Below are 14,957 nucleotides of genomic sequence, written 5' to 3'. Positions count from 1 at the left end.
TGACAAAGTACAAAGTCATTGGACAGCTTTCTCCTCAATGTTATGCATCTATAAATTGTGTTTTAGTTGTAAAATCCTGTATGGATATAGGATTTTAAAATATTTAGTGTTTCCGCTATTAATTTATCTTTTTTAATTACTCAGTAGATAAATCGTTTAAAATACTAAAAATAAATATCGAGTCCAATCTATCGGTTAGTTCGTCAACTGTATTTGAGAAATATCAGTTTTGGAAGATTATTCACCCATCAGTTACCTTGAAAATACATCAGCGGTATATCTTTAATACCTTTGAAAACTGTACTTATATTCAACATCAATGGTTTTAAGCTCTTGATTAACAATAATTTATCTTTATTAACCATTTTATGATAACTAATTCTGATGTTCTATCGACGTGGTTCGGTTTGAATTTCGCGCAAAGCCAAAGGTGGACTATCTGCGCTACCCGTCCCTAATTTTGCAGTGTAAGACTAGAGGTAAGGCAGTTAGTCTCGAGTTAGTATCATCTACATCCTCACTTAAAAATAAATAAGTCGTGTAACAACACGTACTGTCAGTCGAAGTTCCAACACCTAAGCTAAACCAACCACTCGGCCTGCCTCCTCAGCGTTACGTGATTGGTGAAGTCTTGGAGGATACTTTTGGAGTACGTAACAACAGGATGGTTAAAGTAAAGAAAGAAGTTGAGGTAGAGAAGTTAGTTTAAGGTTCTATAGGTACGGTAAGTAGAAAATAATATTAAATAAGTAACTGTGGCTACTGCTGGCATAGACACCACTACTACCAGAAGAGCTGATGATATCTGGAAGCTGTGTCAGATCCACTCACTCAAGTAGGTTCGTGTGGCACTAAACACTACTACTACCAGAAGGGCTGATGATATGTGGAAGCTGTGTCAGATACACCCACTCAGGTAGGTTCGTAAGGCACTAGACACCACTACTACCAGGAGGGCTGATGATAATATGAAGCTGTGCCAGATACACCCACTCTGGTAGGTTCGTAAGGCACTAGACACCACAACTACCAGAAGGGTTGACGATATGTGTAAGCTGTGCCAGATCCACTCACTAAAGTAGGTTCGTGTGGCACCAGACACCACTACTACCAGAAGGGCTGATGATAATGTGGAAGCTGTGCCAGATACACTCATTCAAGTAGGTTTGTGAGGCACTAAACACTACTACTACCAGAAGGGATGATGATAATGTGGAAGCTGTGTCAGATCCACTCATTCAAGTAGGTTTGTGAGGCACTAAACACTACTACTACCAGAAGGGATGATTATAATGTGGAAGCTGTGTCAGATCCACTCACTCAAGTAGGTTCGTGTGGCACTAAACACTACTACTACCAGAAGGGATGATGATAATGTGGAAGCTGTGTCAGATCCACTCATTCAAGTAGGTTCGTGTGGCACTAAACACTACTACTACCAGAAGGGCTGATGATATGTGGAAGCTGTGTCAGATACACCCACTCAGGTAGGTTCGTAAGGCACTAGACACCACTACTACCAGGAGGGCTGATGATAATATGAAGCTGTGCCAGATACACCCACTCTGGTAGGTTCGTAAGGCACTAGACACCACAACTACCAGAAGGGTTGACGATATGTGTAAGCTGTGTCAGATCCACTCACTCAAGTAGGTTCGTGTGGCACTAAACACTACTACTACCAGAAGGGATGATGATAATGTGGAAGCTGTGTCAGATCCACTCATTCAAGTAGGTTTGTGAGGCACTAAACACTACTACTACCAGAAGGTATGATGATAATGTGGAAGCTGTGTCAGATCCCCTCACTCAAGTAGGTTCGTGAGGCACTAAACACTACTACTACCAGAAGGTATGATGATAATGTGGAAGCTGTGTCAGATCCCCTCACTCAAGTAGGTTCGTGAGGCACTAAGCACTACAACTACCAGAAAGTATGCTGATAATGTGGAAGCTGTGCTAGATCCACCCACTCAAGTAGGTTCGTGAGGCACTACACACTTAACGTCACGATACCTTTTTTTCATTGTAAACTCGACAAGGATGTCGAAAGTTTTGTAGATGCATTAAATGAAGCTGTTAGAATATCTGGTTGGACTGATGCACAGAAATCAGACATTTTGAGACTAAGAACAGCAGGAAAAGCAAAACGTTTCATTGAGGCATTGCGTAAAACTGTAGTTTTTCAGTTTTTAACACGTATGTTAACAGAGGAATGTGGTAAACGAGAAACGCCAAGCACAATCATGGCGTAATTACGAAATATGAATTAAGAAAAAGGCGAGTCTCTTCGAGTGTTTGGACATAAGCTACAAGAGCAAGGTAATAGATTACATAGAACTTAAATTATATGATGATCCAAGATACACTAAAGTCTGAGTATGAGCGAAGGTCGCTTAGCGATAGAGCTCGGAGTGATGTTAATGAATCCAATACCCCTCGATTAAATCTTAATCGCTGATTTCCCCGCTGATTTCTCCAAGCCCGTTCCCTTGGCTGTGGTTTCGCTAGATAGTAGATAGGGACAGTGGGAATCTCGTTAATCCATTCATGCGCGTCACTAATTAGAAACAAGAGAGCAACAGATATACAAACACAAGCTGTCTGTAATAAGTATGACAAGTAAGAGTAAATATGAAACAGTAAACTGGCGAAACGGACAAAATAAGTGCGAGGACTTGCAGTGTTTTAAGTGTGGTAAGGTTGACCACATAGCAAAAAATTGTTTTATAAAATAAACTGAGTCTGTAAGTTGTTTTAACTGTTGTATTTTAGTAAGGATTTTACAGCAAGGGTTAATTCAGAAGTATAAGATCTTAGTTAGACGATATCTTGTTGAGATAGAAGATTTGTTATTAGGATTAAAGGATATTAAACATAACGTTTTGTAGATTTCAGATTTAACTCAACAAAAACACGGTTTAATAGATGCAGGTGGAAATGTTCTGAAAGTTTTATTCTGAACCACAACCACAGATGATTTATGTTAATTAAACAAGAAAGTAGAACATCAGAAACAGGTATCCAGAGAAATGATTCATTTAATAGGTGAACAGATGACTATAATGAATTCATTAAACCAGACACTTGAATTACATGAACAGGACATTAAAAGCGTGTCTAGAGCATTAGTAAATATCACTAACAGTTTGATACATACTAGAATAAGACAGACTGAGCTTCATAAGGCAGGTATTGTAATGTTAGTTTTCAATTAAGTAGATTATAAAAAGTATTAGACGAAGTTGAAAGTGAGTTACCTCCGTACTTACAATCTGTAATTCCTACACATAGTAAAGAGATTTACATGTATTATAGATAGGCTGATGTAAAAACAGCCGCAGTAAAGGATACGTAAAGAATGTTCATAGAGATACCTTTGAAAGCAAACGATAGAATGTTTAAATTATATAAAATCATACTCTAATCATTAGCATTAAGCCATTCATTCGCTCTAACTGTAGAAAATAACAACCAATATCTTGCAGCGTCAAGTGATCAACGTACTTATATGGAAATAACAGAAGATATGCTAAACTGTGTAGAAGGACCCATTAGAGTATGTGGCCCAACTTCAGTAATTTGTTCAGTACCCACTATGACTTGAAGTTATGCAATATTAACAAGACTTTCCTAGGGTGGAGGTCCATTATGGGCTGTATTTTAGCCAGTTTTCCTGAACTGAGTCATTGTTTGTGGCTCTTAACAGTTTTATAATATATCCATTTTTCATCTCCAGTTACTAATCTGTCCAAAAAAGGTGAGTTACGTTCGCACGAGTGCAGAGAAGTGCAAATGTTCATTCATGCTCTAAGGTTGGCTTCCAAGTTGTTGCAGATGACAGTGAACTGTTGAAGTAAGCTTCTGCTTGTTCTTCAAATGCTACAGTACAGTCTTCATCAAGTGCAGCCAGCAGCAAGTCATCATTAAACTTAAGCTGTAGTCACCTGATATAAACTTCTGAAACTACGTTCGACGTTTACTTTCATTGAGAGAATCCGCACTATAAACACCTTGAATGTTGTTTTGTGGTTTCGGCTGCCTTTTTTAAACTCATAAAACATCGTATACCTCCTCAGACACATCCATCTTCGTAAGGGTTTATTTGATTAATGATCTGAAACAGTAGCGTTGGGATTGTTTTTGTTTGTTTGTTTGTTTTGGAATTTTGCACAAAGCTACTCGAGGGCTATCTGTGCTAGCCGTCCCTAATTTAGCAGTGTAAGACTAGAGGGAAGGCAGCTAGTCATCACCACCCACCGCCAACTCTTGGGCTACTCTTTTACCAGCGAATAGTGGGATTGACCGTCACATTATACACCCCCACGGCTGGGAGGGCGAGCATGTTTAGCGCGACGCGGGCGCGAACCCGCGACCCTCGGATTACGAGTCGCACGCCTCACGCGCTCGGCCATGCCAGGCCAGCGTTGGGATAGTTTCTTTTATTTGTCTGAACATTTTCATACACGTTCTACTACATAATTTAGTAATTAAAACCTTCTACAAAAACAAAAATGATGATGCATTTTCTGTATTGAAATTTCGGGCATCACTTATGAGATGACCTGATAAATCACGAAAAATGTTATTTAGTTCATAATGAATAACAGACAATATTTAAATCATGTAGGATTACTTTAAAACAAACATTAAGCTGACTGTGTACAAGATAAAAAGTTCTTCCGTTAGATAAAAAGAGTCCACTGTGAACAAAATCAAACAAATAATTATTAAAACGATACAAAACACTGTTGTTCTGTATAGTGAAACAATCATTAAGAAACTCTTACTTTACCTGACTTAACATATATAAATATATGGACACATAACTTGTTAGTTGATTTGTTATCTAGAGATACTGATATATACATGGATTTGGTATTTAGTTGAAACTTCAAAGTATAAACAAGTGTGATGTTGTGTGTGGTTCAGTTCTTTGTTTATTCAATAAAATGTATTCCTGAAGTTGATATGTATATCATTATTTATAATTTAATACGAAATTTATGTTGTTGCTATAGATTTAAGTATTAGTGCACAGTTGGTACAATGTATACAAGAAGGTTGACATAGATACTTGTAATCTCTTCTCTAAAATAAACGCATGGTTACAAATTCTCAGACATTTTGTGTCAGTTCAAACATCTGAGAACCAGTTTGAATCAAGTGACAAAGAAACTTAATAAAATTTTTCATCTTATTTGCATCATGGCACATTTCAGGCTAAATTTGTTTCAAAAGTTGTTACATTTTCCTCCTTAGACCTTTACTTTTTTGTTCTGTCAAAGCCTCCATCATGTAAGAAATGTGTAGCTCACAGTAAAGGTTTTCCAAAATTCTAATCAACAGTGGTAATCGCTCTATTGTCCTGATCTGTTTCAGTTTGTTTTCTTGTTTTGTTTTTGTATTTTTTAATTTCACACAAAGCTACTCGAAGGCCATCTGCGCTAGCCGTCCATAATTTAGGAGTGTAAGACTAAAGGGAAGGCAGCTAGTCATCACCACCCACCGCCAACTAATGGGCTACTTTTTAACTAACGAATAGCGGGATTGACCGTAACTTATAACACCCCCGCGGCTGAAAGGGCGAGGATGTTTGGTGAAACGGGGATTCGAACCCGCGACCCTCAGATTACAAGTCGAACGCCTTAACTCACCTGGCCATATCGGGCCTCCGACCTGTTTCAGATAAAGCGGTGTCACAACAAACTGTCATGACCTGATCTGTGATATCATAATATTCAAGCAAACTGTAAAGGCTAACTGGTTACCCATGACCTTTTGAAGAAAGTATTATTCCTAGAAGTAAATCAACTAGATCTAAGAATGAAGTAGTAACACTGACTACAAACACCAACTATAAGTTTTCTATCCTCCTCCAATTCACTCACTATATTTGTGATAAACTGAAGGTCAATATTTGACTTGTCTTATCTGATGTCTGTAGCTTCAGATTATTAACATGTCTTCACTGATGACTGTATTTTCAGATTATTAAAATGTCTTATCTGATGTCTGTAGCTTCAGATTATTAACATGTCTTCACTGATATCTGTAGCTTCAGATTCTTAGCATCTCTTCACTGATGTCTGTAGCTTCAGATTATTAACATGTCTTCACTGATGTCTGTAGTTTCAGATTATTATCACGTTTTCACTGATGACTGTAGCTTCAGATTCTTAACATGTCTTCACTGATGTCTGTAGCTTCAGATTCTTAACATGTCTTCACTGATGTCTGTAGCTTCAGATTATTAACATGTCTTCACTGATGTCTGTAGTTTCAGATTGTTATAACGTTTCACTGATGACTGTAGCTTCAGATTCTTAACATGTCTTCTCTGATGAATGTAGCTTCAGGTACTATAATTTCTTATTTGATTCTTCAAACATTTGACCGAGAAAGACTGACATTATTAATGTCACCTCCAGTGAATTCCAAGAAAGCCGCCCTTCGATTCCAGCCTTAGTGGTAATCGGGATGCATGTTCCATGAGCTGATCGATAGGTGTCTCCACAATAACTTTATCAGTTCTTTTCTCTATGAGTATCTAGGTTTGGTCCATTTTATTATATTTTTAGGTTGCCTTTTTATCATGTAATAAAGTTAAAAAATTAGAATTTAGCTTGCTTATAATAAAAAATAAAAATATTATCAATGATAATATTTTGTATGGTATCGATAGTACAAGTAAAATCAATAAAATTACTTGTAATATTTTATGAAATACTTCACTCACTTATAATCATCATAGAGGGACAAATTTTGGTTTTTTAACATCATTGTATGAATATAAATAGCAATCTACAAAGTCGGGTCCCATTTGGGACACCCCAGTGGTTCTTTTTTTGTGTGTAAAATAATTAAATTTCTTGTTATCTATAGATAAGATGATAATTTTGAAAACATATCCTTTTATCAGCATGTTCGTGTATTAATGTGTTTTCGAGAAAAACTGGATGGATTTCAGAATTCGTTTGACATCAATCCTCATGTTATGATATAAACGGCTGTTAAGTTCACATTTTGGAAATTTATTTCGAGAGTCAATATTTTATTATTGTTTAATTTTGTTCGTAACATGATATTTACAAGCAATTAATTTGACGGTCAAGCCCAATATTCGTTGTTAAAAGAGTAATTCAAGAGGTGGGATGGTGATAACTTGCTCTCTTCCCTGTAGTCTTACATTGCTAAATTTGGGACGGCTTGCACAGATAATCCTCTTCTGTGTTTGTATGAAAAACAAAATAAATCATTTATACCTTCCCAGTGTACGGTAACTTCTGGAAGAATATGTAACATGTGATGATATTCTATATTTATATATATTATGCAATAGTTTCTTGATGAACAATTGTTAAAGTTTCCGATAAAAAGTACAATTGTTATTAATTAATCGTAATTATGAGTGACAGAAAAACTAATAAGTACTCTATGTTTTCTTTATCTTACGTCACCATTTCATCAATTTCGCTGTTTTTTGGTAAGAATATCTGACCTGAGCGCCTCTAATTATGTTCAGGGATTATCAAGTCCTGTTGGATATGTCTTCGAAACGCTTAGCGTAAAAGACCCTGTATTAACATTCATATTTTCATTTACTATCTTACTATCCTTGCATTAATTTTGTTTTATGTAATATATGTATGAATGTTGTATATTTATCGATTTTAATGAATCAATTAATCAAATGTTTAATCCGTGAACTGTAAAACACATATTTTAAAGTGTTGTCATATAGCAACAAACTGACCCACAACAATAAAAGGCCGAGGCTTTTGGTTTGTGTGTGACCCCACATAACTCCAAGAGAAAAGAACCTAGAAACTTAAAATTTTGCACACATACTACATGAGGTATTATTACTTATCCACGTGTGTGCACATCTTTTTAATCAGAAATATAGTGAGAAACTACAAAGTAAAGAAGAGTAACCGACATAGCACCAAGAAAAAAGAACCTAAACACCGAGATGTTGCACCCACACTGAAGGTGTGCACCTAGGTATTACTTATCCACGTTTGTACATATCTTTTTAATAAGAAATATAGTGAGAAATTACAAAATAAAGAAGAGTAACCACCATAACACCAAGAAAAAAGACCCTAGACACCGAGGTGTTGCACCCACACTGAAGGTATACACTTAGGTATTACTTATTCACGTGTGTAAACATCTTTTCAATGAGAAATATAGTGAGAAACTACAAAGTAAAGAAGAGTAACCACCAAAACACCAAGAAAAGAGAACCTAGACACCGAGATGTTGCACCCACACTGAAGGTGTGCACCTAGGTATTACTTATCCACGTTTGTACACATCTTTTTAATGAGAAATATAGTGAGAAACTACAAAGTAAAGAAGAGTAACCACCATAACACCAAGAAAAAAGACCCTAGACACCGAGATGTTGCACCCACACTGAAGGTGTGCACCTAGGTATTACTTATCCACGTGTGTACACACCTTTTCAATGAGAAATATAGTGAGAAACTACAAAGTAAAGAAGAGTAACCACCATAACACCAAGAAAAAAGAACCTAAACACCGAGATGTTGCACCCACACTGAAGGTGTGCACCTAGGTATTACTTATCCACGTGTGTAAACATCTTTTTAATAAGAAATATAGTGAGAAACTACAAAGTAAAGAAGAGTAACCACCATAACACCAAGAGAAAAGACCCTAGACACCGAGATGTTGCACCCACACTGAAGGTGTGCACCTAGGTATTACTTATCCACGTGTGTGCACATCTTTTCAATGAGAAATATAGTGAGAAACTACAAAGTAAAGAAGAGTAACCGTCATAACACCAAGAAAAAAAGACCCCAGACATCGAGATGTTGCACCCAGACTGAAGGTGTGCACCTAGGTATTACTTATCCACGTAGATGTGCAAATGTGTGAGAAAATATTTTTATTATGCAAATTAGCGAAAACCACATAGAAAGAAATGTCAGCGTCATAGTTAATCAACAGTATTATAAAACTGTTTATAGTAAATGGCATCATTTACTGTTGAGCTTCGGCTTAACGTTGATCTGAAATTAGAAGAATTGTTTTCAAGATTAAGATATGTTTTTATAATAAAATGTCATACATAGAATCATTTTATCCAAGAGATGGGACTAATGAGGCAGTTCGGATGAAATACACAAACAAACAGCATTTTAACTCATTTATGATTGAGATTTAAATAAGTAAGAGATTGTGTAAATTTAAAAATGTGATGTATATTTAACCAAATATACCTCGGAAAGAAATCCACATTCAAAAAAGGACCCCTTGTTACATATAGTTAAATAGCCAAGTCAGAGGCTAGTTAAGACACCGGTAGGGTTTGCTTCTATTTTAGACTTGATCAGATTGAGAGCAGTTAGCCTAAATCATCCGTCGTTACCAAATATTTTACACGTATAAGGGTACTTTTACTGTTATTCATGAACCGTGATGACGAGAAAACCCACTTGTAGAGAAAATTATGTATTTAAAAACGGCTGGAATGGGTTGAGAAGGTACTAATAGAGGAGCGAACAACGTTTCGACCTTATTCGACGTAATTAACTCGGTATCACATATTTGTTTATTACCGGATTTAATCTGTAAAAACGTACTTTTATGTTTAGCTTTAGCATAAAAAAATGTTTTATTTGTGTTTTGGTTTATGAGAAAATATATTCAGGGTCTTAAAACGGAAATGTGCTTTTGTTCACTAGAATTCTTACGAAAATGCTTGTAATACTTTGGGACCATCGATGTATTAAAGTAGTAACAATAGAAACAAGTAAACCAGAGTCTATAGGTTCAACATTAAGGACAACTATACACCGATATTCCTTTTGTAACTTTGTGAGAATTTCCAAACAAAGAAACAAAACAATATTTAGAGATAAAAACGTCAAACTTCTTTTAACACCTAGAGAGAACTTTTTACAACATACAGTTTTGTGTTTCTGGTACAAGGCATGGATTTTCAATTAAAAATTAACAAAAATTAATATATCTTTAGAATGTTCTCTTGTCTCCTAGTGGCACAAAGATATGACTGTGAATTTCCAACGCTAGAATCCGGGTTTAGATACATGTGGTGGGCATAACAGAGATAATCCATAATGTAGCTTTGTGCTTAACTACAAATAAAGAAGAACTAGAATTGTTTTCATATGAGACATAAATATATTTCCCGAAAAACAAAAGAAAAAATTATATGATCCTTTTCCAGCCTTTCTGATAGTCAAAACCATCAAATGTAACAAAATGTATAAAAAGAAAGTTGTCAGATGTGATTGAGGTACATGTTGTTAACACAAGCAATTAACACATTTAAAATATGACATCTTGCTTGTTGTTTATTTGTTGAATTTCTCAAAAGCTACATCAATGCTATCTGCACTAAGTCTGAAGAGACAAACTAGAGTGGAGGCAGATATTGCCACCCTGTTTCATTTCTTGTCAGACCAAATAATAGGATTTGACCTTCACTGTTATAATGAAAATATGTGTCCAATGTGTGGAGTACAGCTGGTTTGGACGATGACAAAATAAATACCACAAAACAATTGTTCCAGACATCGTCATCATAACCACCATGGGCCACTTTGTTACTTACAGCAAGGCTAATTCATTATTTTGTTCCTTATGGAAGTAAGGTAATATTCAAACGACTGTCATATGAGCTTCAGGCTCTGCAATATATAAATACATACATATACATAAGTATTACTTTAAAGCAAACTGTATGATAAAGTACATTATCAGAATACATAAAAGTAAGAAAGAAATATACGAAGAGAGGAAAGCAACCAATACAACGTTCAGTCAGTCAGATCATAATGTTTAAGTAGAAATTTTGGTTGACATTGGTTCAACAGGTTGCTCTGAGAAGTTCGAGTGAAAATAAACATAAACTTCATCGTTATAAATACACTGAAAAAAACACAAGAATTTATGGGGGTGTAGCTCAGTGGTAGAACGTTCGCTTTGCATGCGAAAGGCCCCGGGTTCGATCCCCGGCACCTCCAGGGAAGTAGCCGATTGTACGAGAAATGTAAGATTTTTTGTATTTAACTGTTACCATTATGTCTGAACTAGCATACCGTACACCACTATTAACAGTACACGATCGTTAAGAAACTAAGAAATTTAAACCAACGAATTATTAATAGATGATATGACATTTACATTTACTTTATTCAACAATGTAAAAAGGAACAACTAACCCCTAATTTTGTAAGGGTAAAACTTTCAAAAAATGTTAATACATACACAAACATTATCCAAAATTTACAGAAAAAACTACTTAAAGCCATGTTGAACACAAAATACAAAAATGAACCTAGACCATCAACTGGCATGCTGAATTAAACCAGAGATTTACGGACTTATACAACGAAACATAAACCAAATCAATACTAAGAACGACAGAGACAAAAAGATCTGCCACAACAAAAAACTAGAGAAACTAAGATGCAAACAACAGAAAAGACACCAAAACGACAAACCATTGACTAACTTCATAATTAACAGATCCGACCGTCAATTAAACACAGACGAGAAACAACTACTTAACAAAGGACTCAACTTCGCAATAGCACCTATGTACATTCCAACCATAGAAATCAAAACATGTTTAGAAAACCTAGCCAGGAGACTTGTGATACTTTCTACAGAGAACAACAACAACAAGGAAACAACAAACAGAAAGAAGACAACTTAGATAATTTTATTGACATCCAACAGCCAAACTTCCCAGGTAAAATTACAAATTTATATTTTCCAGTAACACCTAAAAGCAACATCTTAAACGATTTTTTATAAGAATTTTCTCACAAAACCATTAACATAATTTCACAAAACAGAAAACTAAAAAACAACCTTACAAAAAGAGACATTAATTGCATAAAAAATCTAAAACAAGACAAAAACATAAAAATTCTAAAAGCAGATAAAGGTAACGCTATAGTCATAATGAACACGAATGAATACATCCAAAAAATGAATAACATCCTATCAGACACGAACAAATTTAAACCAAAACACACAAATCTAACAAAGACACACGAGACGCAACTGAACAAATTACTACTACAAATGAAAAAAGCCAACACAATTTCACAAACACTTTATTCCTACCACCGTAAAACCGACTCACGCACACCACAAATATAGGGCATTCCCAAACCTCATAAACCAGATTGTCCATTACGACCAATAATGTCCACATATGAATCGTTTAATTACAATCTTGGTAAATACATAGCATGGGCATTCTCCAAATATGTAACTTCAGCCAGCTCATTCATCAAAGACTCTTTTAATTTCAAGTCTAATCTAAATCAACTTAATCATAAAGCCTTAATGGCCAGTTTCGATGTTATATCCCTCTTTACAGAAGTTCCAACCACTGAACCCTGCAAGATAGCCTTAGAACTCTATATCCGAGACCCTAACCCAACAATAGAAATTCCCAGTAACCAGTTAGCAACCCTCATAGAATTCACCACGATAGAGACAAACTTCATGTTCAACAACCAAAACTATATACAAACAAATGGCCTAAGCATGGGCAACCCAGTATCACCAGTTCTAGCCAATATTTTTATGACACAAGTTGAAACACAAGCAATTAACACAGCATTACATCCACCACTATACTGGTACAGATATGTAGATGACACGGTTGCGGGATTCAAATCTACTGAACACATACTTAATTTTTTCAATCACATTAACTCTATACATCCCAACATTAACTTCACATGAGAACAGGAAGAAAGCAATCAAATATCATTTCTTAACCTCAAAATTACAAGAACCGACACACAATTCAAAACAGAAATCCACCGAAAAATCACCCATACTGGACTATACATTCCTTGGGACTCAGCACATGAAACAAAATAAAAACTCAACATACTAAGAAACCAAATAAACACAGCCAAAAATCGATGCTCACCAGATAAAATTAACGATGAATCAGACAAAATAAAACAATACTTCATCAACATCAATAAGTTTCCTCCACAAACCGTAGAAAACATTATACGCAAACAACTAGACAGAAAGCAAAATCAACCAATTAAAGTAAACACATCTCACGAATCAAAAAATTACGAAACCATATACTGCTGTATACCATATATTCCTGACATCAGCAAACAAATGACCAACATTTGGCAAAAAACTAGTAACAAAATACGACATTCCAGTTAATACCAAATTTATTCAAAAACCAGGCACAAAACTGAGGTCTATACCATGTAAAAACTACACTGACAAACACCACACTAACATTATTTACAAAATACAATGTGATAACTGCCACAACTTTTATATTGGAGAAACAAGTAGAAAAATGGAAACCAGATTCAAAGAACATAAAAGTCACCTTCACACGTTTTCGAACACTGCAAGTCAAATAAACACAACATAACGATAGAAAACACTCAAACACTAAATAAAGAAACAAACATAAACAAACGCAAAATTAAAGAAGCCTTACTTATACAACAACTAAAACCAAAAATAAACCAATATAAAGTAACGCCTTTATACCTATATTAATATAATAAAATAAATAAAATTATATATTCAAACATCTAACACCGCCCTCTACATTCCAACTTTCAGTTACACAACCCCTTTCAAACATGTGGTCAGCTTCCTCTTTCTGTGAACCTGACGATGACCGAAGAAGGTCGAAACCTTGTTCGCTCTTCTATGTAAAATATTTTCTCAACCCATATAAATTTCTCAACAAGTGGGTTTCATAAATAGGTCATGTAAAAAATATAAACTGATATATTCAATATTAGTTTATATAAAAAAATTTACAGTTTTCATGTTGCTATACCTTTTGCTTTTTCCTTGTCACACCAAACATGCTCGTATAATTGTTAAAATATCGTATCTGTGAAAACAGCTCTTGAAAGTGTTGGAGATATCCTGTTACTTAGACACAATCCAAAAAGGGATCACAAAAGAGTCAGCTGGTAATGAGTATCAAATACAGGTTAGATTTCGAATGATAAAAACTTGTAACCTACATGTCCTAAAACCATCTATTACTCGCTGTCAGTGTAAAACACTTAGATATTTCAGTAAAAGGTGAGCTTATTTTACAGCGAAATGAATTGAAAAATAAATAAAATTTCAGTGAAAACATTTTATTTGAACAAAATATTTTAATCGATGTTAAAGAATAGACTTGTGTCAAGATTGACTTAAGTATAGTAATAATAATAATATTTATTTCTATCCATTTCACTATGTGTTTAGCCTAACATGACCCGGCTTAGCTAGGTGGCTAAAGCACTTGTCTCATAATCCGAATATCACGGGTTCGATCCCCCATCGCACCAAACATGCTCGTCGTTTCAGCCGTGAGAGAGTTATAATGTGATGGGCAATCCCACTATTCGTTGGTAAAAGAGTAGTCCAAGAGTTGGCGGTGGGTGGTGATGACTAGTTACCTTCCCTTTAGTCTTACACTGCTAAATTAGGGACGGCTAGCACAGATAGCCCTCGAGTAGCTTTGTGCGAAATTCCAAAACAAACAAACATATTTGGTAGGACGGGGAGTCGAACGTCGTGAGATTCTGATTGCGAGTCGACCTTCCTTACCAACCTTGAGGACAAATGTGGAGTTTCTAACATGTTTTATTCTCAATCTAACTTCAGTACTAATGTATATATTTTCATAAAAATTCCTTCACTACTAAAGTGTATATCTTATTATATTTTTTTAAAAATTCTATTGAAGTAACAACATGTGTACATGGAGAAAAACTTCGTATAGCAGTTAATATGTGTACAAACTAAGCAAAACGTATAAAATGCAAAGTTATACACTTTGCTTACAATACCTACAACTGAAATAAACAGTACTTTCTGTAACTATATATCCTTGTATTCTATAAAGCAAATGTCTATTTTGTTTCTGCTCAACTGCA

The 14,957-nt window shown here is 35.2% G+C and overlaps 1 protein-coding gene and 1 non-coding gene across 2 annotated transcripts in view; both read left to right on the top strand.

Moving 5' to 3' along the window:
• The window catches only part of LOC143229231 (prolyl 4-hydroxylase subunit alpha-2-like), a 514,682-nt gene that overhangs the window by 479,250 nt on the left and 20,475 nt on the right, over nt 1-14,957 (top strand). The window lies entirely within an intron of this gene.
• TRNAA-UGC (transfer RNA alanine (anticodon UGC)) lies at nt 10,956-11,027 on the top strand. Its single transcript has one exon. It is a non-coding gene; the product is annotated as a tRNA-Ala (tRNA).

This window comes from Tachypleus tridentatus, chromosome 1 (genome assembly GCF_004210375.1).
Source record: "Tachypleus tridentatus isolate NWPU-2018 chromosome 1, ASM421037v1, whole genome shotgun sequence".
Lineage (NCBI taxonomy): Eukaryota > Metazoa > Arthropoda > Merostomata > Xiphosura > Limulidae > Tachypleus > Tachypleus tridentatus.
Note: the sequence above shows the minus strand (reverse complement) of the source record. Positions and strands in the feature narration are given on the sequence as shown.